This window comes from Wasmannia auropunctata, unplaced genomic scaffold (assembly GCF_000956235.1).
Source record: "Wasmannia auropunctata unplaced genomic scaffold, wasmannia.A_1.0 LD335987.1, whole genome shotgun sequence".
Classification (NCBI taxonomy): domain Eukaryota; kingdom Metazoa; phylum Arthropoda; class Insecta; order Hymenoptera; family Formicidae; genus Wasmannia; species Wasmannia auropunctata.
Window position 1 is genome coordinate 670,699 of NW_012026903.1, and position 25,684 is coordinate 696,382.

Here is a 25,684-nt window from a genome sequence, read left to right on the forward strand (position 1 = left end):
ATCTGGTACATATATAAATAATAATCTATATTACATTTGCGCGCGTTGTATTCACACATGTACTAATATGATTAGCAGACTGAATAGAAGATTGATATACGAAAATGTCTATAACGAAGAATCTTTTTCTACTTCCAAAAGTCTGACCATATAGATGGATGTTCTCTATTTATCGGTTTGCGATTAATATACGACTTTTCGATTCTAATCCAAAGATTCACATTGTATTTTTATAAAGCCCATTTTTCAAAGCTGACAACAAAAGTTAACGTAAATATGCTACTTGTATATGTAATATTAAAAACAATATAAATATATTGGATACTGTCTTTTATCCCATAAACCTAGATTTTATTTTTAAAAATTGAAAACGTATTCCTCTCTCTCTCTCCTATAATTTCTTATATCAATACTTAAATCTGAATTTGTACTTAATTTCTGCAATAAGTTGTGGCCCTTATAATGAATTCGACAATTACACAAAAAATACACGATAAACATCATGGATACTTGTTTCTTGAGTAAGGTACCAATCGCGATCGTTGGTGGATTTCGCGGTAAGGCGAAACCGGCGATGCACTCGTTATGGTTTCCTACGGTCGTCGTCGTCGTCGTCTTCGTCGTCCTCGTTGTCGTTGTTGGATACGTACCACGTACGCGGCATGGTACGTGCGCACACGTGTGTATGAGTCGCCTCTCACGTGCATCGGGGCGACACGCACCGTTGATAATATCTTTAATTACCGGCACCTCGCCGAGGAGGGGCCCCGGCCAACGTCTCGGCCAATGACAGCATGCAAGCCGTGCAGTCTGCGCGAGGCTGCCCCTCGATAAAGCTGCACCGCGAGGTTCCCGGAAACTTAATAATGGCAATTACAATTCGGCCATTCGAGTTCGCCGCTTTACACAGGCTGACTCTTAATTGCGTGCAATAACAGAGTTGCCGCAAGTCTAAAGAACTTTAAAAAAAATCACAGGGAAGTCGAACGAAATTGCAAACGGCGCGGGGCACACTGGGTATTGAGAAAAGTGCGAAAAATCTCTACAATTTGCCACTACGATGGATACAAGCGAAGTAAATAATTGTTTCGTTATTATAATATCGAATTATTAATAAATTATATTAATTAGTATTAATTGCATTTATTAATGTTAATTGCAATATTCATTCTCTCGATGTAATGACAGTCACTGTTAAAATTTGTAATTATAAAAAGAGATATATTAATAATACGTAATGAATCTACTCTTTTATAGATTATATATTTACAAGATATTTTTTTAAACGTAGTATATTATACTTTATTGTAAGCAACCAAAAATCACCTTGTGTAAAAAATGCATGCATAATCTAATAAAATAATACTTAGGATGTTTAGCCAATTAAACTTATCAATTAATCGTTAGCATACATCTTTTGTTCTATATAATTAGGATTTGTGTTTTCTTTTCAATACCTTTTCGTTATCTTGCTTGAAATCCGAACAGAAATCCGCAGATTAAGTTCGCGATAGACTTAACTTAAAAGTTAATATACACATTTTACATTTTATCCGACAGAAAGCTTACGGCTTATATAATGTATAAGCTGTACTCTCAAATTGCTAAATGCGCGAACGGAGATTTAAATATAAACCCTTTAGGGAATAATAATATAATAATCGTTTTGTACACGGTGTCAATTTCCTGCATCATTAACATTACGGCATAGTTTAGTTAGTGTAATCGATATTATAGCAATGATTGATTGAGATCGCGATATTTAAGTGTTAATGCGGGTTTATGAGATCGATTAAATTAACGCGTAATCCGCGGAGATCCGATACTTTTACGTGATTTAACGTGTGTATCGGGACTATGCATACACGCTCGTTATGCGCGGCCGAACGAAGGTGGGTGTTTACGTTCGAGCCGTGTGAAATCGGCCATTGTTGAACATACCATTAAATTAATAGCACGAAATTATTACTGAAATTAATACCGCGCGGAAAGTCAATTACGGTTAACCGAATCTGATTTAAAATATGCAACGGCGCGATTAAAAATTCACGAAGCGGTGTATTAAACAACCCGCGGTACTCAAAGTTGTACACAAATAATATGTTACACCTAATAGGCAATTTAATGCGTCTGAAAAATGTACATTAAACCAGATCAAATTCGCCCTCTAATTAACATTTTGGAAACACAGATCGCTTCAACGATTTTATTAAGAGGATTATTATGATTTATTATGTCAGAAGTATACTACTCTCAATCATACAATTTTCAATAAAGTCCTCTGCTAAAATCAAGTTTGCTTTGACAAAACTTTGAAGCGGTCTTCTCGACTGAAAACTTAGTATAAATTTTTATACAAGTTATAATAATTTAATAAATTATTTGGTATATTATTATACGTATAGGTATTATTTATTCCTCGTACGAACTTGTTGCTTTCCCGTTTGCGAGAAGCTCTCTTTTTCGCGACATTCTCTTACAGAATGAACATTAGCGAAACATCAATCGTCTGAGGAGGCTCGTATAGTCGCGTTGTCCGGAAACGACTAGTCGACGCTCTCGCAGTCAGCGGACACGGCGATTCGCGGACCGTTACCGATGTTAAATGCGCGCCGCGGCAACCGAGGACGCGGACTAATGCCCGCGTCCTCCTCGTGTACGGCCGCGACTGCTACCGCGATGCAAATGCGGCAGATTCCGCGGGACCACCACATAATGAATCCACTTTGCGCCGCGAACATCGGCCGGCGTGTTTCTCTGCCGTTTCTTTTTTTCTCGCTCTCTCTCTTTCTCAAGCCATTTCCATCGGCTGCATCTTGCTGCGCGCATTGCTCTCTCGGCAGAGTGCCGCCGTCCCTCACCGTTTTTATTATTATTCCCGTCCGCATCCACACGCTGTCGCTCCCTTGCCGCGCCGAGCGCGGCCAAGCGGCACTTAATGAAATGTCACAGGTGTCCTACCGATTGCCGAGTTAAATGTCGCCGGCTTCTCATACCCCGCCTCTTCCTTCGGCACCGCGACCGGCCGCGGGGATTTCGACTTTGCGCGACGGAATGCGGCGGGGTTGCACCGCGGACGATAAAATTGCGCCGGTATAGCGAAGGAAGGGAAAAATCGTTTTCTCGCGCGCGACAACGTTCCGCTTGAGAAGTTACGCAGCGTTCGACGAAAGAATGTCTATCCGCTATCGCTATTTTAACGGCGTACATATGTATCGCGATATTTCTCTCTCGGCTTAAAATACTCTTTTCATTCCTTCGCTATCTTTTTTTATCTTGCCGATTTCTATCGCAGCTGCAGGTTTCAGAATTGGAATTGTCTTCCGCGAGAATACGTATTACTGTTAAATAAGATAACGAAGATACTTATACGTATTTATATTTTACAGTGTTCCAACTTTCCTCTCACTGTGTGTGGTTAACTCCTTTAAAAATACTTCGTCACCGGTTGGTAGAGACTCGAGGACCCCGGCGACTCTCACCCGAGACCCAAGCACGCCTTATCAAACGGCGACAGACGTCGCGCGCGGTCATTAACGTCATTAATAATTCATCCGTTTTATCGCTCCGAGAAAGTAGGTGCTCGCTCGTATCCCGGCGGAAAGCAATTGCGCAACGTTAGCCTCCTCGACGATACGGCGATACGGTAAGGATATTAGTGTCGGACCGCGGGAGGTAAAGAGCACCCATTCGCCGTGTCGAGTTTCTCCGCGGATACTCGACGAGAGCTAAAAGCCCTCGATCCAATTCGCGAAACAGCCATCCCTCGATTTACCGCGTTACCAACGATAAAATTTTGCGAAAAAAAATTTTAATAGCGAATTACAAGATTTTTTTAACCATCGATCTCTCTCTCTCTCTCTCTCTCTCTCTCTATAGTCACTGTGCAGTTTCTACGAATACATAACTTTACAACGCGCGGCGGCGTGCATGCACGACGATGAATTATGATGCGCATAAGTATGTACTGCGCTGACGGATCGAATCTGTTCGCGGATCTGTTCGATCGATCGGCGCGAGAGCGCGAACTACCTGGCCGTATACCCGGGTGCGGGCGGCGCATTTTTTTCTTGTTCGCCCTCAGTAAGCAAAACGTCGGCTATCCGTCACCGATCATTACATCCTGCATCGTCGTATACGGATTTCTATACATCCTTAAAAGCGGCATCCGTTATCAAGAAACGCAAAACAGATCGTGTCTAATGATTAGACTCTAATCCTATACGAAAATTCCTTTAAATCTGCTTTATTGCTGCTTTGATGCTGGATTGTCATTTAAATTTCTCAGCAATCAATTAATTTTCGGTAACTATAGTGCGAGTCGTATAATCTAGTCATGACCTCGAGTTTCACCCGGTTTCCGGGAATCGAAGTCGATCAGGATAAGCTACGTTTTATGATCGCCACGGTGAACTGTTAGCTTCTCCGCGGACGCGGACTTTGTTCCGCAGTTGCGGACGTATAGCCGCGGGCTGCGATCCACCCACGAGGAAACGCGAACCGAGACAACGCGCTCTGAGAGAGAAAGAAAGAAAGAGGGAAAGAAACAAGGAGGTCGACAGGCAGGCAGAAGGAGAAACGGAAGAGAGAGGCAGCGAGTCGGCAGGTGAGGTGTCACGAGGCGCGCGAGTAATATATCGTTGCTCGGCCCATCCGTAGGTGGGTGTGCTCGCGTCTTGCACTCCTCTAGTATATCCTCTCGTCGGGACCGGGCCCGGGTATCTCGAGCCCCTGGCGCTACGAACGAGAGGGGTAATGCCGGTATAACGTGCCTGGTGACTCTTTTCTTCGGGGCAAATCCTCCCTCGCCCCCGCTCGCATTTCTTTTTTTTCTCGCTCTCCTCCTCCCGGCTCTTCCTCGTTCTTCTTCATCCCGAGGAGAAAAGAGAGACTCGCTGCCCCCCCTCTCTCTTTCTCTCTCTCTCCCTTCTTTCGCGAAGTATCGCCATTAGCAAATGCCAGCATGAAACGCGCACACCCGCTCACCTGCCACCACACCTCACGGATGTTCCACACTTTCTCTCTCTTTCTCTCTTTGACTTCGGTTTGGACTCTCTCTCTCTCTCTCTCTCTCTCTCTCTCTCTCTTCTTTCTTCTCCTTCATTCTCTCCTTTCATTCGAACTTCTCCTCCCATCCTCGCTTTTCCCAATGCGCTTTTGTCTTTCTCGTCTTTGCCTCGCCCGTTCGTTTGCCGCTCTTCCTTGTCCTACTCCGAAACCTCTTCCTCCATTTCCTCCCACAACCGTTGCCATTCGCGATTATATCGACTGACACGTCACCCGCTCTTCCGCGTGCAACGTACGGTATACCTCGCGGCGAGTTAGCGTCATCATTTTATTCAGCACCGCGAGAGCGTCAATGAGCGCCGGGGAATGCCGGTACCGCAAGCTGGGTGGGCGCTACGACGACGGAATTTCGCGGAGACTGTTTATCGTAATAAAGGGAAATAACGGACAGAGTCGCGTCGCGCCGTACCGATAGTAATAATAGAATAGATGTTAACGATCGTATTATTATCTCTGTCCTCTTAAATCTAACAAAAAATTTCTAGGAACTTATTTTACAATATGCAATTCAATCAAGAAACTTTTCTGGAAAGCACAATTGTCTTTAGAAAAAGATTTATCCTTCTATTATATATCTATTAATATTTTCCATAAATTTTAAAAAATTCTTGTTTTTATAAAACAATTTACAAATGACATAAGTTATTGTAATATATCTTTTTATTTTATTTAAGCTATGAGAAAAAACAAAAAGTGATGTTTGTCAATATTTTTTTTAAATATTTTTTTTCATCAATATTTTTTTTTCTGCTGTACTAATACCATCTATTGTATATATACCACTTATTGAGAATAAAAATAAATTGTATTAATATATAATGTTACCATTATAGAGTTTATTTGAATTTTGAACAAGAAGGTAACCTTTAATTGACGAACTCATTCCCATTATTTAATTATTATTTCTATTATAACATACATTTTAATGATTCATAAATTGACACATATTCACATGTTATATTAATTTCAATTGTGCTATTTTTATATTTGCAAACTAATCAATTAATTTAAAAAGATACTAAATAAAAAAAGATTACGTATCAACATCAGCATTTTGAGTTGTATTAGCTTTACCCGCATTTATTTTGAATCACGCGAGCTGTAGATTTATTATTATGTATATTGTAGTCGAAACTTCACAATGGCTTCGCCATTGGTAACGCTCGTGGTCTCAATTTCAAATACATATTATTGCTTGAAAAAAATATATCAATCACCGTACTGGCGTACGTTTGACGCGGACGAGCACATAATAGGATTCGTGATAGATCAGCGGCAGTGCGAGCACCGACATGCCACTGGCGGTTTCTAATTTCACGTCGTGTAATTGGTGGGATCGACTAATTGGCGGCGTTTTGCGATTTATGCGGTGACACGGGCCGGCAACATCTGCCCCTGCTGCAACGTATTCCGCAAATGCCCCGCGGGAATCTATTCTCCTATATGATTGTGGCCAATCATACATATTAATAGAGCTCGTGAGATATGCGGAGCCCCTCGGTCTCTAACGGAATTTTGCCGCTATCCACATGTGCGCGAGACAACTAGCCGCTCGGTCAAGATTTTCGTCTTGAGTTGAGAAAACGATTAAGTATAACGACAAATTAGTAATTATAGCTACATTATAGAAATTGAAGACTTTAAATTAGATTAAATACAATAATAAGATACTTGCCGCTCTTTTCGCGGCAATACATTTCTAATTAAATACTATTTTGAAAAAAAATTACATAAGTAGTTAAATTTGTATGTAGAACATATTTATTTAGCATAAATTTCTTTTCGTTGTTTATTCAAAGATAAGATCCGAGAATGAATATAATTTAATATCCAGTAGTAATTGTCTACGTATAATATAATATATTAATTAAAAGAAAATGAAGAGTTGTCGTGTGTGACATTTAACAAAATGCAGTGTCCTTTTTCACATCCAAGTGATTGTATCCACAGAAAGGAACGCATATCGTTTTTGCGCTATTACGTTACGTTACATAAATTATCTAAGAGTCACCCGATCATTGCTCGTAAAGATGCATTCACGGAGGTCGTAAGACGTCGTTTCTTACATACGCCTACTACGCGGTGTTCCTCGCGATATCTGCCGACGCCGTAAAAGGATAGTGCCACACGTATAGGTTCGCGAGATAAAGGATATTCTAACGACGTCGCACGCGGGTCCGCACGAATAAAGTAGTAGGCGCACACGACACATGTGTGCGCGCCCGCGAACGAGGAAACGCTTCCATTCCCGCAGGTGTGGCACGATCAAGGCGTTAACTCCAGCTCGCTGGAATTTCACCCGGCTTCGATAGCCGTTGATTTACGAATTAATTAGCCGCTACCAACTTTTAATCGGTCGCTATGAATCAAAGCGAGCCACGCGAAACACAAGATAATCCCTTCCCTGCCCCGAAAAACAGAGATACATATCTCACGGTACATTTGTCGCTGTCGGATCGTTTCATTTACGCGACCCGCGTGCGAGAGCGAAATCGAAAAATCACGAGGTTACGCATTTGCATACAAGAAAAGGAAACGGACTGGTTTATAATACACAGATCGATAGAATTTTTCCACACCCTGCCTTACGTCATTGGCTCGCAATTAAAAATCGACAATGAATTTTCGTCAGATTAACGATGCCATTGACGGCGCCGCCGTCAATTAGCAGTTACTCCGTTCCCCGACACTTGCGTTGCGTCACCCGTACGACGGGACCTTTCGTCCATTGTTATCACTAATGAAGCGCGAACAGGTTTCGCAACCGAAAAAGTGCTCTTACGAGGCACTTTATGATCTCACTCACGGCTGCCTCAAAGTTCATCCGGCGCTTTTAACAGCCGCGCATCGTCAAACACTTTAAAAGTGCCCCGTTACGAGCGGCTGGTCGGACAATTAAGCATCGGCCTGATTATTATCGATCTCGCAGTCTATCGATGGTCAGAGGCGGAGAAAGTCGGTCTGGCGACCTCGACGAACTCGCGCCCGCCTGCAGTGGCGGGAGAAGGAAGAATCGTATTTACCGTATCTCGGAATATATCGTGTACCCTATAATGACCAGTTTCAGCGATACGTTTGATGTGGTCGACACTGATTGTAATTAACTAAATTTAGGCTTTCTCTGTATCGAGCTAACATTATAATTTGGCTAAATCATTCATGTTGTTCTAGTTCAAAGTGCGATCTACAGCTTTCCTGGCGCTTGGGGAAAAGCGTAAGTTACGTAGTAACTTGAAGAAGTTATGTCGAAGAAGTGTTATCGTTATCATTAATTATAGATAAAATTCCTATAAATTGATCTTTCAAATGCGTGACCGATCGGCGTTACTAATGAAGATAGTTCTCTATTTCCTATGTCGATTTATACACGTTAAATATAGCCGAGCTGAATTTTGAGAGAGAAATGGACAAGTAGAGATTGATACATCCGATTTTATTCGTTTCACAGTTATTCGTCCGAAATTCCAACTATTAACACATAAAACGGTCTTTACGCTGCAAATACATAAAGCCGGTAAAGAATCAGTCAATCTTTTCCATTACTTTTGTTGAAACGAGTAATCAGACGACAGATCGCTTTACTGGCCCCGATATAGAAAGCGATGCACGATAACTAAAAAAAAAAAAAGAATATCGAAATTTTGCGCCGAAAAGTGCGCGACGTGAAAAATTCGCTAACGATATGAATCCGCCGAGAACGAGAGAGAGAAGGGGAGAGAGGACGGGCCCGCATATTCGCACGCAATTAAATTACCGGCGTATTTTTTAATTTCCCGTAAAGAATCTCGCTATACGCCGATATAGCTCCGGTCGGCTCCGCGCGCGCGGCCACGGGCTCGTTAAAAATCGAAGCAATTTATGAACATAACGTTAAAAGCAATACCATGCAAACTTTAATCTCGAGAGCGCGTGATATATCGCCGCGGGCCGGCCGATGCAATATTTCTCGAAAGCGCGTTGTGTCTCCGTTCATCTTTTTCTCTTTCTCTCTCTCTCTCTCTCTCTCTCTCTCTCTCTCTCTCTTTCCCTGCCTCTCTCGTCTCTTGGCTCGCCGATCGTCGCCCACATTTCTTGCCTTCGTTCGAATTACTCACTACGTGGTCGCTAAATTGGGCGATTTGTCATCGAACCCGTCAACGCCCCGTGGGTGTCGTCGCGCGAGCAAAAATCCTGCGGAGTTTCGTCGCGCTGACGGAAATTAGTCTCGAAGAGAGAAGAGGCGCGGCCTCTTTTTCCTCCCCGTTCCTCCTCGGTCACGGGATGTGTGTATCGGCCCGCGTGAGTGCGTGAGAGATCGTGCGTGACCGTACGTGACCATGCGTGCTCCTCGCTCGCGTGCAGCACGCCGCATATATACAGCGACTCGTTCCTCTTCGCAAGGGCGAGGGCGAAAAATATGTTAACAAGAGTCACGGGTGAATATGCGTAAAACGAAAGAAGAGAGAGAGGCTTCCAATTCCTGCATCGTGGCTCGACGTGCACGGCGACATGTGAGATGAAGACATCTCTCCAGCGAATACAATGACAGCGTCCAACTCGACTCGACTTAAAGTCAAGCCCGCATAATGCGACACGCGCAGAACGCGTGTTTCGTGCTGGTTGTTTTCCGCATCCTAGCTTTAGAGAAGTGCGGCAAGTCTTGCTCGTCAAGTCAATCAAAATTGATACGTACGTGTCATTATATACGAATTTCTTTACATTACGGAATTAAATATTGTAAATTCTCATTAGAGAAAATATAGAAATATACAGAAATATGAATTCTTAATATTATTTTGCGAAGTAAATGTAACTCATAAAATTGGAAATCTAAACGGCCTTATCATGCTTCTTCAAATGTACCATAGATAGCTTTAAAATCTTTTCTTGTCGCTTATACCTATCGAACGCAACTTCTCGATAAATTCTTTTAACTTTTTAATAAGATAGTTAACGATTTATTTCAAAACTGATCAAGTCTGCTATTTAAAAAAATTGTTTTGTTTAGTAATTTTCCATTTTCTCATATAATCTCTTCTTGCGTTTTATAACTTGTTTGTTTTTTTTTTCTATTTTTAAAATCTCGCAAAATTTTTCTCAAGAAATAAGATATTGAATTTTCTCTCTTTTTATATGAATATATTGACAGTTTTTGTCGTCACGGAAAAGGAAATCCTGATCAGGCAATTCCGCGCTATGTCGCAGCCGTCTATCGATTTTATCTCATTTATATGACACAATTACTAGTGCGAATTACATACTTATAGACTGACCGCTTAGTAATATATAGCTGCTTCATTGAGGCTGGCTTTACTCCGTGAACATTTGCGTTTTTTGCGCAGTCGGTTTAGCGGATGCGACCCGCAGCGAGCGCGACACGACAATTTCTGGGCGATTAACGGGACTTCGGGCGAGGCGGCAACGCGAAACGATCGTAAAATTTATGTCGGGGCAGGTTGCGTAAGGCCGCGAAAAATTAGTCGACCGGGTTTAATTAATAATACGCGGAAAAAAATCGTCCTTTATGTGCGTGCGCGCGGGCGCGCGCGATATCTCTCGTGAAAGTATTTCTATACTTGCCTTGCGCGACTCCACGGAACCGTGAAATTCCGTTCGATTTGTTGCGACCGGCGCGCAACGGTCGATTAATATAAATTGTTACGTATTACGAGTATCTAATTGCATCGCGCGAGGATCGATATGTTGTAACGCTCTCGCGTGTATGAGTCAGCTCGAAATGCGTCCGCGCGCGCGCGCACACATACGTACTATACACATACACGAGAAAATGATAGCGCGAAAGACAGAGAGCGAGAAACGCGGGCGAAACCTTTCAGGCAATGATTTTATTAATATTGAAACGCCCGCCTATCTCTCGCCGTAACGCGGGCAACAAAGCCACGTGAAATATTTCGCGCGCGCGCGCGCGCACGAGACGTACGGCTGCCGAAATTCGCGCGTAATGCGTAAAATTCTCGCCTCTTCTCCGTCTTTTTTTATCTATCTCGTGAAGGAACGAGACGCAGCTGCCGCGCGATTCGCTCCCGTCTCTCCTCCATTCTCACTCCCGCGGCGGCAGCGGCGGTTTCTTCCCGCGAAGTCTGTCATGACATTTCCAAAGGAGAACTTCCAACGCGCCGGGGATGTCTGACCGCGTGCACTTTGCAGACTTCAGCAGGCAAACACGAGGCGCTTGGCGCCGCGAAGTAGGATAGGAAGATAACGTGACACACAGGATGTAAATGGTGTTTCTTGGCGCGCAAGAAATCGCGCGCGGCGGCTAGAAACTTTCTCACTTCGCCTCGGTCGTCTCCGCGCGTTGTCTGCGCCGAGTTGCGACCGCGTGGTACGTATGCAACATACGTATGCAACATAGTCGTACCGTGGGAGAGCCGTCGTGACCATTGATATTTGCGGAGACGCGACGCCGGGGTGTCACGCGATTTTTGTCAGCGCCGCAGCGCGGTTGAATTTATGCATCTGCTCACGTCTACCCGCGCGCAATCTCGTCGGCCTGGCGATTCCACGGATTTTCTCGCGGCGCGGCACACCGTTCCTCGGCACGACACATTGTGCCTTTTGCGCAATCCGCCTTCTGCCGTGTGTCGTCGCAATATACACAACGCAGACGTAAATCCAGCTGGTCTTAACGAGACCATTAGCATATACGCCGAGAGAGAAGCGTCAGGTCCGAGTGCAGGTCTCGAGTAGCACGTGCAATAACAAACAAGTATAAAATAACAAACAGGTAGTTGTGAAACGAGTAGTATAATAACTGTAGCGGGGCGCGCATATACTAATAATAAAGAACAATACGATATGGCGTATGGATCGTTATAAAACAAGTAGTGCGTAATAATTTCTGTGAGCGAGAATGCGCCGCGATAATAACGACGATAAATAGCTTGTTATAAAACTTATTTGTTGTTATACTTGTTTACTGTTACCGCGAGCGCATTTACTATAACCATGCGTGGAAGACTGTTTTAAAGCTCCGGTAGCCCCGGTTGTTCGCGAATGCTCGGGAGCGACGTAGGAACGATACAGCCTTCTTCCTGACCAGCCATTCTCCGTGGTTCGACGAGCACTTATTTCGATATGTATACGATTCGCTGAGAAAGCATCTTCTGAGAGCGTAGGATGCAGTAAATACCATTCGGGCACGCTCCGTTGAGACCGATTTTCCCATACAGGGCCGCCGGCCACCGACTGTCTGCACCTACTGTGTCGCCCCGCTGCGAAAATCGCGAGCATGTCGCATCGTATCACATTCTCACGCATCGCATACAAAGCACTGATTTTCTACAAGTCATATCGTATATACATGCAAACGTTGCGCATTATATTGGCACAGTGTATTATCATAAATGCACTGAGACAAAAAACTAGGGAGAAAAAAGAGAGAGAATCGTTTTAAATATACGAGAAGACTACCAGTGCGATTTGTTCATTTTGTTTAAAAATAATCTATTTCGAAATTATCAGGAAGTTACGAGATTTAAAACAAATTATCCTTTTCGTTAAAAAAAAAGAAGAGTTAAAAAATTTATTTCGAGACTATATCAGGAAGTCAATGATTTAAGCAAAGCGCACACACAGGGAAGCCGAGATCATCCCGTAGGCGGCGTCGAGCAAACGAATCGTATTTGTCGCATAGCGGTTTCGCCACGGCCGGCTCGTTACAGAAGATACGGCGACGCACCTGCGAGGCGCACGAGCGTGTCTCATTCCCTTAGATGGGATAACGATCGAAATCCGCACGCGAGATCTGCGACCGCGTCTCGCGAGAGTTCGTTAACCCGAACGGGAGCCGCGCGCCGCATCCCTTAAAACTCATCCTCGCCGCGTCCTTTTGTCGCCGCGGCCGCGGCGCGCGGGTATACTGTTGCCATTTGAGAGCGCGCGTGAGTCGCCGATCGGATCGCGAACGGCCTGCAACGGCTCTCGTTCTCGCAACGAGGCGACGCGATTCCGTTCGGGGGATATAGAGTATCGGGCCTGTGTATCCGCAGATACGCCGCGCCGGTGTGCCCACTGTTCTGTCACCGGCCGGCGCGGCGGCACGCATCCGGTGTACAACCGATTTCGATTACCAGAGAGCAAATCGGGTAGAATAGCGCGAGCATGCCCGGCGACCCCGAGGAATCGAGAAACTTGGGAGAAAACGAAGGTGTACCTCGCGTAACGTAAAATAAATACGCCCGTTCGTTTGAGATTACCGCCGCGGTATAACTCAATATGCCCCTCAAGACTCCTCGACCCCGAACCGAAGCCTGATCTTCAAGGGGTTGGTGCGTGAGTTCCGTCCTTACTCTGCGCGATCGCGAGCACGTGCGTTTGTCCGTGCCGAACCACTTCTAATGAGGGCTACCGGCGTGGGTGAACGTCTTGCGGAACGCCGACGATTGATGGCGTATTCGGGGCACACGATACGGGGGAAACCGGAGCGACGACGATCGGTAGCAAGAGTAACGCGTCGCGATAACGATCGCCCCCTCTCGAAGATCGCCGCGGTGTCGTCGATGTTTCAGACGAGAGGCCCCTTTGTTCGAAACTGAATCTTGGCCGCGGCACTGAGTTGCGAGGCCGCGCCGCCGCGATTTAGGAAAGCGAAACCGCCATTCTCCCGCGTTCGACTGCGGAACTTCCTCCGTAATTCCCGTAAATCACTGAAAGCGAGCGGCCGGCGGCGACCGGCCAATTAATTTCTAGGGGCACGGCAATTAATTAACGCGCACTCAGGAATTAACGAGTCCCCTCGCGTTCGCGTTCGATTCTTGGAAAAGTTAATAGATCGCTGAGCTTACGGATAATTCTGGGATTCTATATACGCAATTTTTCGCTCGCGACACTAGAGATTGAGATTCCTAATTTTTGTATACAACATTCGCTTACTCAAAACTCGCGACAATCCACTCAGAACTGTATGACTTTGGTCATGTAAGTTTCGAGAAGCCACTACCTGACTGCATACGCTAGATACCTAAGGGGCATGCCTAAGCGTCGTCACGTTGCCGTCCGGGATTCCTCGCGAGATTAACTCGAGATCGCCTAACTCTCATGGCGGAAGTCGTACCCATGTCACGGTGGCAAGAGCCAGGATATCTACGCGGAAGTGCAACGTCGTGTCGCCGTCGTCGTGTCGCCGTGCGACGCGCGCGGTAAACGTAGCTCTTCTTCTCTCGCTTTTTTCTTTCACAGGACTGCAAAAGTACTAGTGATGTCTCTCAATGCTCGCTTGGAATCTTCAAACAAATCGAATACGCGAACGCTCGCGTAAAATGCACTGACCTCGATTTCGTCATAAGAGTCAAATAGATATCGATATAGTTATCATAATAATTATCTTCAGCACAGATTGCTGACAGAATGACAGATTGACAGAAATCTGCGAAAAATCGTTTACAGATCCACCGCGTGGTACCGCGCGAGAACGTTGATGCCGACGCTACCTGCACCGTCGCTCCTGTGGACGCGATGGTCTTGTTTTCGAAGCGGAGACACGCTCGCCTCGTCGAGGGACATTGATTCATCCTAGTCCTACATGTCTCCGGCGAGAGCAAACGCGTCGTGCATGTGCATGAGCGCGCGCGTGTACACGTGTGCTCGCCAGGTGTACGTACAGCCGTGGCCACGTACACGGTGTCTCGTATCTCTGCCGCGGATTGTTTCTTCAATCTAGACTCGTCGACGAATTCGGAGCTGGCTCGATATAAAACTGTCATTGCGACTGAAACCGCTTAATTATTGCTCGGCTTGTCTCTTGATTCTGAATTAGACAGAAATCCAACGAAAATCAAGCGTGAAATTTATTCCTGTCATTTATCTGGAAATTTTATTGAAACTTTATAGTAACTTTTTAATTTAATTTTTAAACGAGACGCTCAAGGAGAGCTACGCGCGCGAATATGTTAATATTGGAAACTTTGTCGGTCTTTTTGGTCTGACATCTAATATGCGAAACCGAGAGGACCGCGAGTCCGGGACACCATGTATATACGTATCGTCCGTGCTCCAGGCACGACCGATGATTATCTCCACGCTCGGTTTGAGCCACAAAGCACGGCAGTCCCACGCACGCCTTGTCGAGTTATTAATCGCCACATAATTCTACAATTACAAAGGTTAATCCGGCGTTTTCACGCTTTGCCCGCCATGGGTGCTGCGACATCGGGCGGCCGACAGAGAACAAGGGAAGAGAGCGAGAAAGAACGAGAGATAGTGAGGGGCCGAGGCGCGGGAATGGAAGAGAGGAGAAAGAAGGGCCTTAGCGGCCGCTCACGTTGTCGTTAACTCGATCCACTCGGCTTGTCACTTTACTTTCGATCGTAACCTTTACACCCCGGCTTTGCACCCGATGTCGCAACCGTGGTAAATCCCGTGTGTCTTATCTTCCCGGCGCTCGCGAACAACGAAGATACATTTGACGCATGATTAATCGTGGTTTACCCGGCGAGAATCTTTTCTCCATTGCACGCAAGCTTCCGTTAGTTTCACGTAATAAGCATAACCTGTCGCTTGTATATTTAAAAATAAAATAAGAAAAATTTTGATGGGAAGAGTCTTTATTGCGAACTTCAAATCATTTCGAAATCTCTCAATGGCACAGCTTATTTATTTCACTAATAAAGTAAACAACGAAAATACCGCACGTTTACGACTGTGGTCCGTAATCGCAGAATTATACTTCATTCGTAAGAAATTAAATACTTCATGGTAAATTCTAAGATGTTAGAGCTTGTCTTGTCTAATATTTTGCTTTACTCAGTATTGTATGCCTCTATAAAGTATCAAACATATTAAGTCGCCTTTATCCCTCCGTGAAACTTCCTCTACCACGGAAATTAGTATATCATCTGTAAATACTGTGACTTAAGGATTATCGCGGCCTCAGTTAGATACAAGTATCCAAGCGTATTTCTGAGTCGCCTCTCATTTCGAGACGTTACATAAATCTCTCTTATTCATCGACTATACCACGACTATTACTCGCGGTTCTTCGTGGCATCGCGCGCGGTAGGGCCGCGCTCTTAAGCACGCGTTAAGAACGATCCGGTCGAAGGCGGAACGAAGACGGCCCCGGCTATCGGGAACGCGAGCGGCGCGGGACCCCGCACGATAAGAACATCGGTTTTATCTCGCGTACGGTTTACCTCACCTCCCAAGAAGAAACCCGGCCCCCGGGGTGTGCGCGACCATTCACGATCGGTGACACCGTAACTCGGTATTTCCGTACGTAATTCACCGTGACCAATACGTAATGCGCGCTCGAAAGCGCTCGGGCTCATTTGTTACGTGGCTGCTCCCGTGAAAGGAAGGATACAAAAGGATTTCGAGAGAGAGAGAGGGAGAAAGAACGGCAAAACGATAGAGAGGAAGAGAGAAAAAAAAAGAGAGAGACGAGCGGAACAAGAAACACGAAACGGTTGGAGCGTCGCTCTTACAGGGAGATGATTTAAGGCCATTACTACTCTCCGCGCCTCGCCCGATTTGACCTCCGCAGAATTCCACAACGCGCGGAATGTGTGTGCCCCGCGTACGCGGATGCCGGAATCGCGCTGTCTCGGCCGCCCGACGAATCGCGCGACGTTAAGTAAGATCGCGCGAAATTAAGACGTTTCTGGCACGCAGTTTCCTCATCGTGCGCGCGTGTGCGTATTACGGCGCACGCGAGGTAGAAGAATGCGCGCGCCGCTAATCCGCGAATTGTCTTACCGGATCGACAGGTGCTCGTGTAATGTCCCATTCCCTTCGGGCTTTTAAACACGCGCCGCATTTTCCTTCGATACGGCCGTGGCGCGGTCGGCTTGACCGCCGCGCGCGCAGGCGATAGGCGATATTCCCATTAAAAGAAAATTATCCGAGCACGGTATGGGCGGCATTAAAAGTGATATGTGCCTCGGCGCAGGTGTAATGGCGCGGATATGACGTGTTCCCTAACGAGTTTCGCTTCGTATTTATTAGCGATTAACTTAACGACACAGGACGCCGGCGCGATATAGCATCCGCGAGAGTATGACACAAAGTAGTAATGACGACAGTCCGGACCAGGATCTAATCTTCCCGAGTGTGATCTCAGCCGCCGCAATTAATGCGCGCGCGGTCGGTCGGTCGAGAATCGTTTCCGTGCGCCGATACGCGGCGACGTACTGGGCGTTACGAAAATACCCGAGCGATTTTCAGAGGGCTATCCTCCTCGTCGCAACGAAGAAGGACTCGTTCCCGATGCTTATCCCGATGTGTATCTCGGCAACACCCAGTACACGCGCGGCGCGCCGCGTGAAACGTTCCCTGGAACCGTATTAGAAAATTAATACCCGGTTGAGAGTTTCCGCGTGGAAGGAGTGGTCAACGTGGAATGAAAATTTATCGTGGCTTGCTCAAGGGGGCCCAGGCGGTTTGCCTTCTCAGTCGCATAAGGTTGCGTAACGCGTTTCGAGAATTCCGACGATGCGGCTCCGCTCGCAACCGCCTGCGAGCGTCTACCGTCATCGTCGTCTTCGACGCCGTCGTCATCGTCGTCGCGGGACGACCCGAAGTCGCCCCTGGGGAGCCTCGCGAAACCGTCGCGGCTTTAAGGGCGCGTCGCGCAAACGCGAGATTTATTGCACAGCCAGTCCGGGAGACCTCCCATTACGTGTAACTCTTTCGTGAGGATAATTAGCCCGAGACACCGTCGTTCCGTTCATGGCTAATCCTATTATCGCGAGGAATACGGAAAGTTATTTGCGCGCGTTGCGCAACCGCGCGAGCGCACGCTCGGCTAAATATTCTAATTGTACGTCGAGACGGGGCATCGGTTACATCGACATCGCTTTGTTGCGATTAATCAAATTTTTTTTCCTATTCGTCGTGTACGTGTAATATATCTTGTAGATGCGCTCATCGAAGATGGCACGATAGATTTTAGATGCATGAATGCGCAAGAAAAAGAGGATTATAGTTTATATTAAAAATTATATATCTAGACGTATTTTTTTTACGATGCATAATTGTTTAGATAAATTATTGCATCGCTACACGATTATCTCCGCGGACAAAGCAATTGTTCGCGGAACTCGAATTGGTATTACGAATCAATGGGTTATGCCTTATCTCTTTTCGTATCGTTTCTCTTCGCGCCTGAGGGCTTATCACGGGATATGAGATACGTGAGATACAGGAATGCCTTGACGTAGGCGTGGTAGGAGGATTAGACGGTTCCGCTCCATTCTTTCGTACGCTTCGTCGTTATATGTGCGATATACGTGTTAAATTTGTAGTTATTCAGAGAAGTTCAGAGTTGAAACAATACTAGAAACTATATCTCATATTTGTAGTTATGATCTATCGTTTTACTTTGTTTTAAGTCAAGTTAAAATCGAATTCTCAATCAATAAAAAGATAATAAAAGATTCAGATAAAATTAGCACATATCATAAAAATTTAAATAATCCTAAATCATTAACACATTTCTTATTAAATAAATTATTTCGAATATGTTCCGTGACTGTAATATATTTCCTGACCTTTTCATTCATGTAAAACATAATAAAAATATCTAGTGTATATTATTGCCTTGCATTAATTTATATAATATTTAAGTCTGAAAAAATATATTTTCTTAATATTCCCTATCTTTTATTTATGCTTGTTTGAGTTTATTTTGTAAATTTTAGATAAATTGTTATGTCAGTAATTACGATATCAATATTATAATTGATATTTTATTTACAGATATAACATTTTCCTATTTCTCAATTTTATAACCTTTACATTTCAATTTTATAATTTTTCCATTCATGCATGATAAATCAATGATTGCACATATATTTCAAAATTAAATATTAATAATTCTAGCCTATCCATTTCAAGATAATTCAATTTAGAAGGTATTATATTAAAATATCTGTTCTCTTGCGCTTCTCTTCGCTTGTCGCAGAGTCATTTCCAATTAAAATAAAATACATTTTTTCACTCACCGGCCTGATGAGCAGCAGCAGAGTTAACAAAACTCCATTAATCTGTAACACACAAAAATATGTAAGTATTAAAATAGCATTCAGAATAAACAATATTATCAAAAATATTGCATAAATTTTTATATATTTGTTTTTTCCCTCAAGCAAAAATATTTCATGAATTAACTATGTAATTTCCAGAAGACAATTTCGCAGGTAGTAAATAATAGATAATGAATTACCTACCCACGGTTGCTCCGCCGTCGCCAGATGCCTCCCAGGCCTCCTCCTCGGAGTTTGTAACTGCATTAATCTGTAACACACAAATATATGCAAATATTAAAATAGCGCCCAGTGCTGGGATTCTGTACACGCTACCGATGATCGTCGGTTCTTATGATATAAGAAAAGCTGCGTAACAACACCGACAATCATCCGGTAGCGTGTTTACAGAATCCGAGCCCAGAATAAATATTATTAAAAATACTGCATAAATTTTTATTTTATTTTTACATTTTTTTCTCTCAAGTAAAAATATTTAATAAATTAATTATGTACTTTCCAGAAGACAATTAATTTCACAGGTAGCAAATAATAAGATAGATAATGAATTACCTACCCAAGATTGCTCCGCCGTCGCCCGATGCCTCCCAGGCTTCCTGCTCCTCCAGCTCCTCCTCCTCCTCCTTCTTTGAGATTCCTTCGTTGTACCCATAGAGAACACAACACAACTATACTCGCGCGAGCACACGATGAAATTACGACGCACACGAATTCATCGCCCGAAACTCCGAATACGATAATCGCGCGACACTTCGCACGACACTCCCGATCGAGGAACGACGCGAACTTTGTTGCTTCCGCAAGTATTTATACTCAATCGCGTAGCATTCCGCATACTCCGCAATACACGAATGAGACAATTCTCACTTACGAGCCATCGATAAACCTAACCATACTTCTGAATATCGCGTGATCCAAGACGACATCCGAAATATGGTTGAATATATTTCGGTCGATCGTTCGGATAGATCCGGAATGACGTACACGACGACGATGCGTAAACATTAAGTTCGTGCTACGTGATAGACTCATATAGACGATCATTCACGGAATTAAGCGGGATATTTACTAAACACGTCGCCACACGATTTCGAAGTTGATCAGAATCCATTCAGCGCGCTTCCGCGACGCTCGCCGAGCGTATATACGTGCACTCACGATGCCGTAAACATTAAGTTCGTGTTATGCGGTAGACGATCATTCATGGAATTAACCGGGATTATCCTTACCAAACGCTACACGATTCGGAGTTGATCAGAATCAGCGTTTCCGCGACGGTGCGCGACACGACGCGTCGCCATTGAGGTCAAGATTCGGGACTGGCGCAACTAACTTCACCCTAATAGGGGGGGGGGGGCAGGGGGAGGGGGGAAGAGGACGAGTTCATTCTCACTGGCAAAAGAGACGCGAGAGATTCACGAGCGAAAACTGCAAAGTAGATATATTATATGTATCGTGTACAAACGATCGCGTGATGGCATAATTAATCTATTCATTAGCTCGCGTCTACTTATCGTTAGATATTTCTATACGTTCGAAAACAGTGATAGATAAAGACACAAAGGGGACCATACGCGAGATATATCCGAATCCGGAGTGTCGTTGGAGTGATATAATTATCGCGCGCGAGCACAATGAGGCAATGAATTTACTGCTCCCTACTGTTTATATCCTTGAAATGTGAGCATAACCGCGAAACATCCGCGACCCAACGCGGGCCGCGGTCACCGCCTCGATTAATATATACTCACGAGTCGTCGCAGCTGCGGGAGTTACGTAATCGCACCTACGATTATAACATATATTATAATTCAATCGGCTCGTAAGGGACTGTACCTATACCTGCCGTCTCGTGGCACGCGATCGCGTATATTGACGAAGCGCGGGTCGCGGCGTAATGCGACGACACCAAGCGCCCCCGCGGTCCCCGCGCCGCGCCGGGCCCACGGTCGCGTCGACCTTCGCCGCGGGAACACAACACAACCGCGCTTGTACACAACGCGCCGCCCGCGCGCGCAACAGGGTGAAAAAAGCACGAGCGCCGATCGTCGTGTAAACAGCCGAGCTGCGTCGTCGGGAAAAATCTAAAAACACGATGTGAAATAATATATACACGTCGAGTGATGCGCTCCGTTATAGCCGTACTGTTAAATTCGTAGTGTTACGCCGAGGTATGTACACATTCGCGTACGAGCAATGTTGAACGAGCGATTATCGCGCGTGAGTGTCGCTATATGAAAAACTACTGACCGCTCCATAGATCATCCTGTAGCGTACCGACCGCGATGGGGTATTATATTACCCCGTGACGATCGACAAATGGCCAACGTCTCGATCGATACGTTCGCGCGTCGTTAATCGCGGGATTTTAGTAATTGCGCAAGCTACCGTCGCTATATTGTCGCTAACAGGCCTCTAGGGAATAATTTCGCGTACTCGGTACACCTGCTTGACCCGGTCGTGCTTAGTGAAAAATGAATCCCATCGGTCGTCGGCCTGATTTGAAATTCGTTCCGGGTTCGTCTATTAAGTACATCGGTATATGCGGGATGTCGATTGTCGCGGATACCTGCGGATACCGCGAGCGAGTCGTTGCTTTGTGCGATCGTACTTAATCTTCAATTCGATGTCGGATCGAACGTCGATCATTTCTCACTGGCGTAACACGATGATAGCGCTCGCGTCACCGCCTAATGGACAGAGTCGCGTCGCGCGAATAATAATTAAGGTATAACTTTACAATATATAATAACGTCGTAGACGAATAAAAACGCAAGCGCTGAGCGTTTGTTCATTTTTGCCAAATTGCGTCGCCAAAACGATTCTCTATAGACGTTGCCGTCTAACCTAACAATTACCGTGGCGCGCGGCGGGCGTCCATGGGACGCGTCGACGGGATAATTGAGATTCGTCGGGTTCGTCTATTATGTCAGTACGCGGAATGTCGCGGATACCGGGCGAATCGTGTTGCTTTGTGCGATCGTACTTAATCTTCCGTACGTTGCGCGATGAAACACGCTCGATTGTTAGCGGGAGTGTCGTGCAAAGTGTCGCGCGATTATCGTATTCCGGCAATTAATTGTTATTCCGCGAATGTCGCGATGTTATCGTATTCGATACGCGTGTGTTAGTGCAACGAAGAGAGGTCCACAGTCAAGGAACCTGAGAGGAGGAAGAGGAAGGAGGTCTGAAAGGCGACGCAGCATAAAGTGAGTCATTGATTATTTAACATTGATAATTTAATATGAAATTTGTGCCGAATCAACGTCTTCTATTCATCATATTATTTTCGACGAGTATGTTTACACACCTCGCATTTTTATTGGCGTCGTTTAAGATTCCATACGAAAGAATTGAGGACGATTTTGCAGGAAAGAAACATAATAAAAATATTGTTATTCATACATCGGAATTCGCGAGAATATGTGAGAAATCATTGATATATATATATATATATATATATATATATATATATATATAACATACGATAAATTTTAATTCTTTCGTAATGGAAATTCGAATACAATTGATTGCTTTAGTTAAAAAAAGTTATGAAAATATATTTATTTGAAGAATAAAATTTACTTTATCCAATATTAAATTGACTATGTTTGAATATTAAAATATTTATTAAATCGATTTGAGACTGCTTTCTGAGGATTGTTGAATTGACGCGACTTTAAATGCGAGTCTAATTCTAAACTGACAGATCATATTGACTATCTCGTGAAATTGCCTTTTCCTTCTTTTACTTGGCCGCCGTCGAGAAATCACGTCGAGTATCTCACTCACAGGCGGAGAAAATATCGAAACGATCGCCTAAGTAGCGAGTGATTTAAATCGCGTCAGATAAGAGCGCGGCGCGGCATATGTACAATTTGTTTATCGACTCGACGAGTTCGGCCGATCTCCGCTAACGATTCGAATCGCGATTACATACGACGATCGATCGGCATTTTGCGTGTTCATGCATGCGTAAGAGTCCGAGGGCAGAATACGGTTACGTCTCGGCCAGGTGTGTGTCACCGCGGCGAACAAGCGGAGCGTGAGAAGAAGAAGTTCGCGAAGTCAGGGAATGTCGTCGTTAAAGCGCGAGCGTTCGAGGAATCTGCTGCTCCGCAGAAACAGAAACTCCTGTTGTGTACGGAATGAGCGTTCAGCTAAAATGGCTACAATCGTAACCAAAGGGGAAGAAAAAAGAAACAAATAAAGAAAAAAAGATACGAGAAATAAAATTGAGTACGATCTATCCGCGGACAAAGAGGATATTTCATCCCGTCTAACGGAGAGCGGAAAGGTTGTGCGGAGTCATCGGGGCAGATCTCGCACACCGGTGCTCGGCGACTCGTGTCGGGCGATGCGATACAATTAGCGGGGATGCGTACCGGCACGGAAGCAAGCGCATTCCCGAGCGCAGCGGATCCGTTAAGCGACACACCGACTCCGCGCGCGCGCGCCCGCGAGACTTCTTCAATCGCCGGCCGCGGCCGGCCGATCCAATTATCCGCGGGCGATTAAGCCCGCGGCCGATGCAAATGAACGCGAGCGGGTGCCGCCAAGGAATTCCCCTTGTCGTTAGCCCCCCACGGCGGGATTAATACCGGCTGTTAAAGCCCGCGACCCGGGAAAATCTGCCGATGACTCACGGACCGCGATCATCGTACGTGTAGAAGCTGCCTCCGGGCAACGTAATTGTCCGGATCGCGATGCTCGCCCGTACGAGCGACTCGGATATTATCCCAGGTCGTGGACGCCACTTCTGGTTTGCTCTTAAAGCAAAAGCCGCTTCTTGAAATTGTTGGATAGAACCGCCGCTTTTCGAGTCGCCGCAATTCTCTCGCGATTTCTGCACGCGAAGGCCATTGAAGAAACAATTTTTTAAAAATCATAATTTTAGAATTGCGTTACTTAAATAGCAATTTATTTAAATAATATAAAAGCCAAGCATTAAATCCTTAGCGATGTGCCTCTGTTTTTGGTTTAGTGTTGATTTCGCTGAAATATTAACTACAGAAAGCTATACGAATGAGTAGTTTTCTGCGAAACTGTACAATATAGCATTTAATAGAAGTAAGGTGACAAAAGATTGTTAACTCGTTTTGCGTGAAAAATCCCGTGATTTCGCGAGATGAAAGATATACTGACGTGCCGACTGGAAGGAAAATGAAAAGACAGATTCCGTTACGATAGAAGAGAGAAAGAGAGAGAGAGAGAGGGAGGGAGAAAAAGATAGGGTCACTTCTCGAGTTATATACACTATCAAACGCGAGTCTTCCGCTATGGTCAACAACCTCTTTACCTCACTCCGGCCTTTATCCCGCTTTATAATAATGCAGTCGAGACGAAGACGGTACCGTTCGCCTTGGGACAGCATAACAGGAGGACGGCGAAGTGTCGCCGACGCCGCGCGACAATAGCGATCGACCGTAGGCGATTTCTTCCTCGACAACGCGAGATCCGACACGAACGGTACTTCGCTCTTAGGAAACCGGATAACCGGAGTGTGATTGGCATCTGATGACGATGACGAGGACGATCGACAGTCTTTTTGACGTTTCTTGATCTCTTCTAATGTCCTCTTGTTAATATTAAATTCAGGATACGTCGTGCAAACTTAGAAATTTTTCATTGAATAATTATAAAAAATGATTGTATTGAAATTAGTCAGTATGTAAATTGATATATAATTTTCAAAATTAGATCCCTGTTTTCAAGGATTAAAAATTTATAATTTTATCAGAAAAGGAGCTGTGTGAAGTTGCCCCCCCCCCCTCACTACTGAAAATTCAAAAACGACCATTATCACTCGATTGGTGATTGTTTGGTAGCATTTGGTAGTCCATTCTCAATGAATGATAATCAAAATTGTAAATAATAATATGAAAAAAAGACATACACGTGTGAAATTAACTCCTCCTTTCACAAAATATGACTTTCCAGACGGTGTAAGTAATATCATAACTATAAGCGTTTATTTGGTGGTTGTTTACTGACGTTTGATAATCCATTCTCGATGATTGGTAATCAAAATTGTAAATAGTAATATGAAAAAAAAACATACGCGCGTAAAGTTAGTCCTTTTTTTCTAAAATTGACTTTTCTAGTCTTATTATCAAAAAGAGGGGCTTAATTTTACATATGTATCTTTTTTGTATTATTGTTATTATTATTATTATTAAAGTTTTAATTATCATTGGGAATGAAATGCAAAACAAATGCTTACAGTTATAATTACTTACACAATTGGAAAGTCATATTTTGCGAAAGGAGGGACTAACTTCACGCGCGTATGTCCTTTTTTATATTATTATTTACAACTTCGATTACCAATCATCAAAAATAGACTACCAAATACTATCAAACGACTACCAATCTAGTAGTAATGGTCGTTTTTGAATTTTCAGTAGTGGGAGAGGGGCAATTTCACATAGCTTAGAAAAAGACTGTTGCAAAATTACAAATTGAACAATAATTATTACATAGGCATTCCTCTTTCATTTTTTCTATATTATATTCAAAATAATATTTGACGTTGCAACAATCGTTCTGTTATTATAATTTGTTATAAAAATAATTTAATACTCGACATCATCGCTGCGTAAAAAATATCTCTAAAGTGCCATGTATGTAAGAAA

At 44.4% G+C, this 25,684-nt stretch overlaps 1 long non-coding RNA gene across 1 annotated transcript in view; it reads right to left on the reverse strand.

Moving 5' to 3' along the window:
* LOC105454205 overlaps positions 1 to 19,049 on the reverse strand; it is a 101,431-nt gene extending 82,382 nt beyond the window's left edge. Inside the window, exon 1 of the long non-coding RNA XR_974963.1 lies at positions 19,008 to 19,049. This is a non-coding gene — a long non-coding RNA (uncharacterized LOC105454205). The remainder of the gene's footprint in view (positions 1 to 19,007) is intronic.
* Positions 19,050 to 25,684: the final 6,635 nt, after the last annotated feature.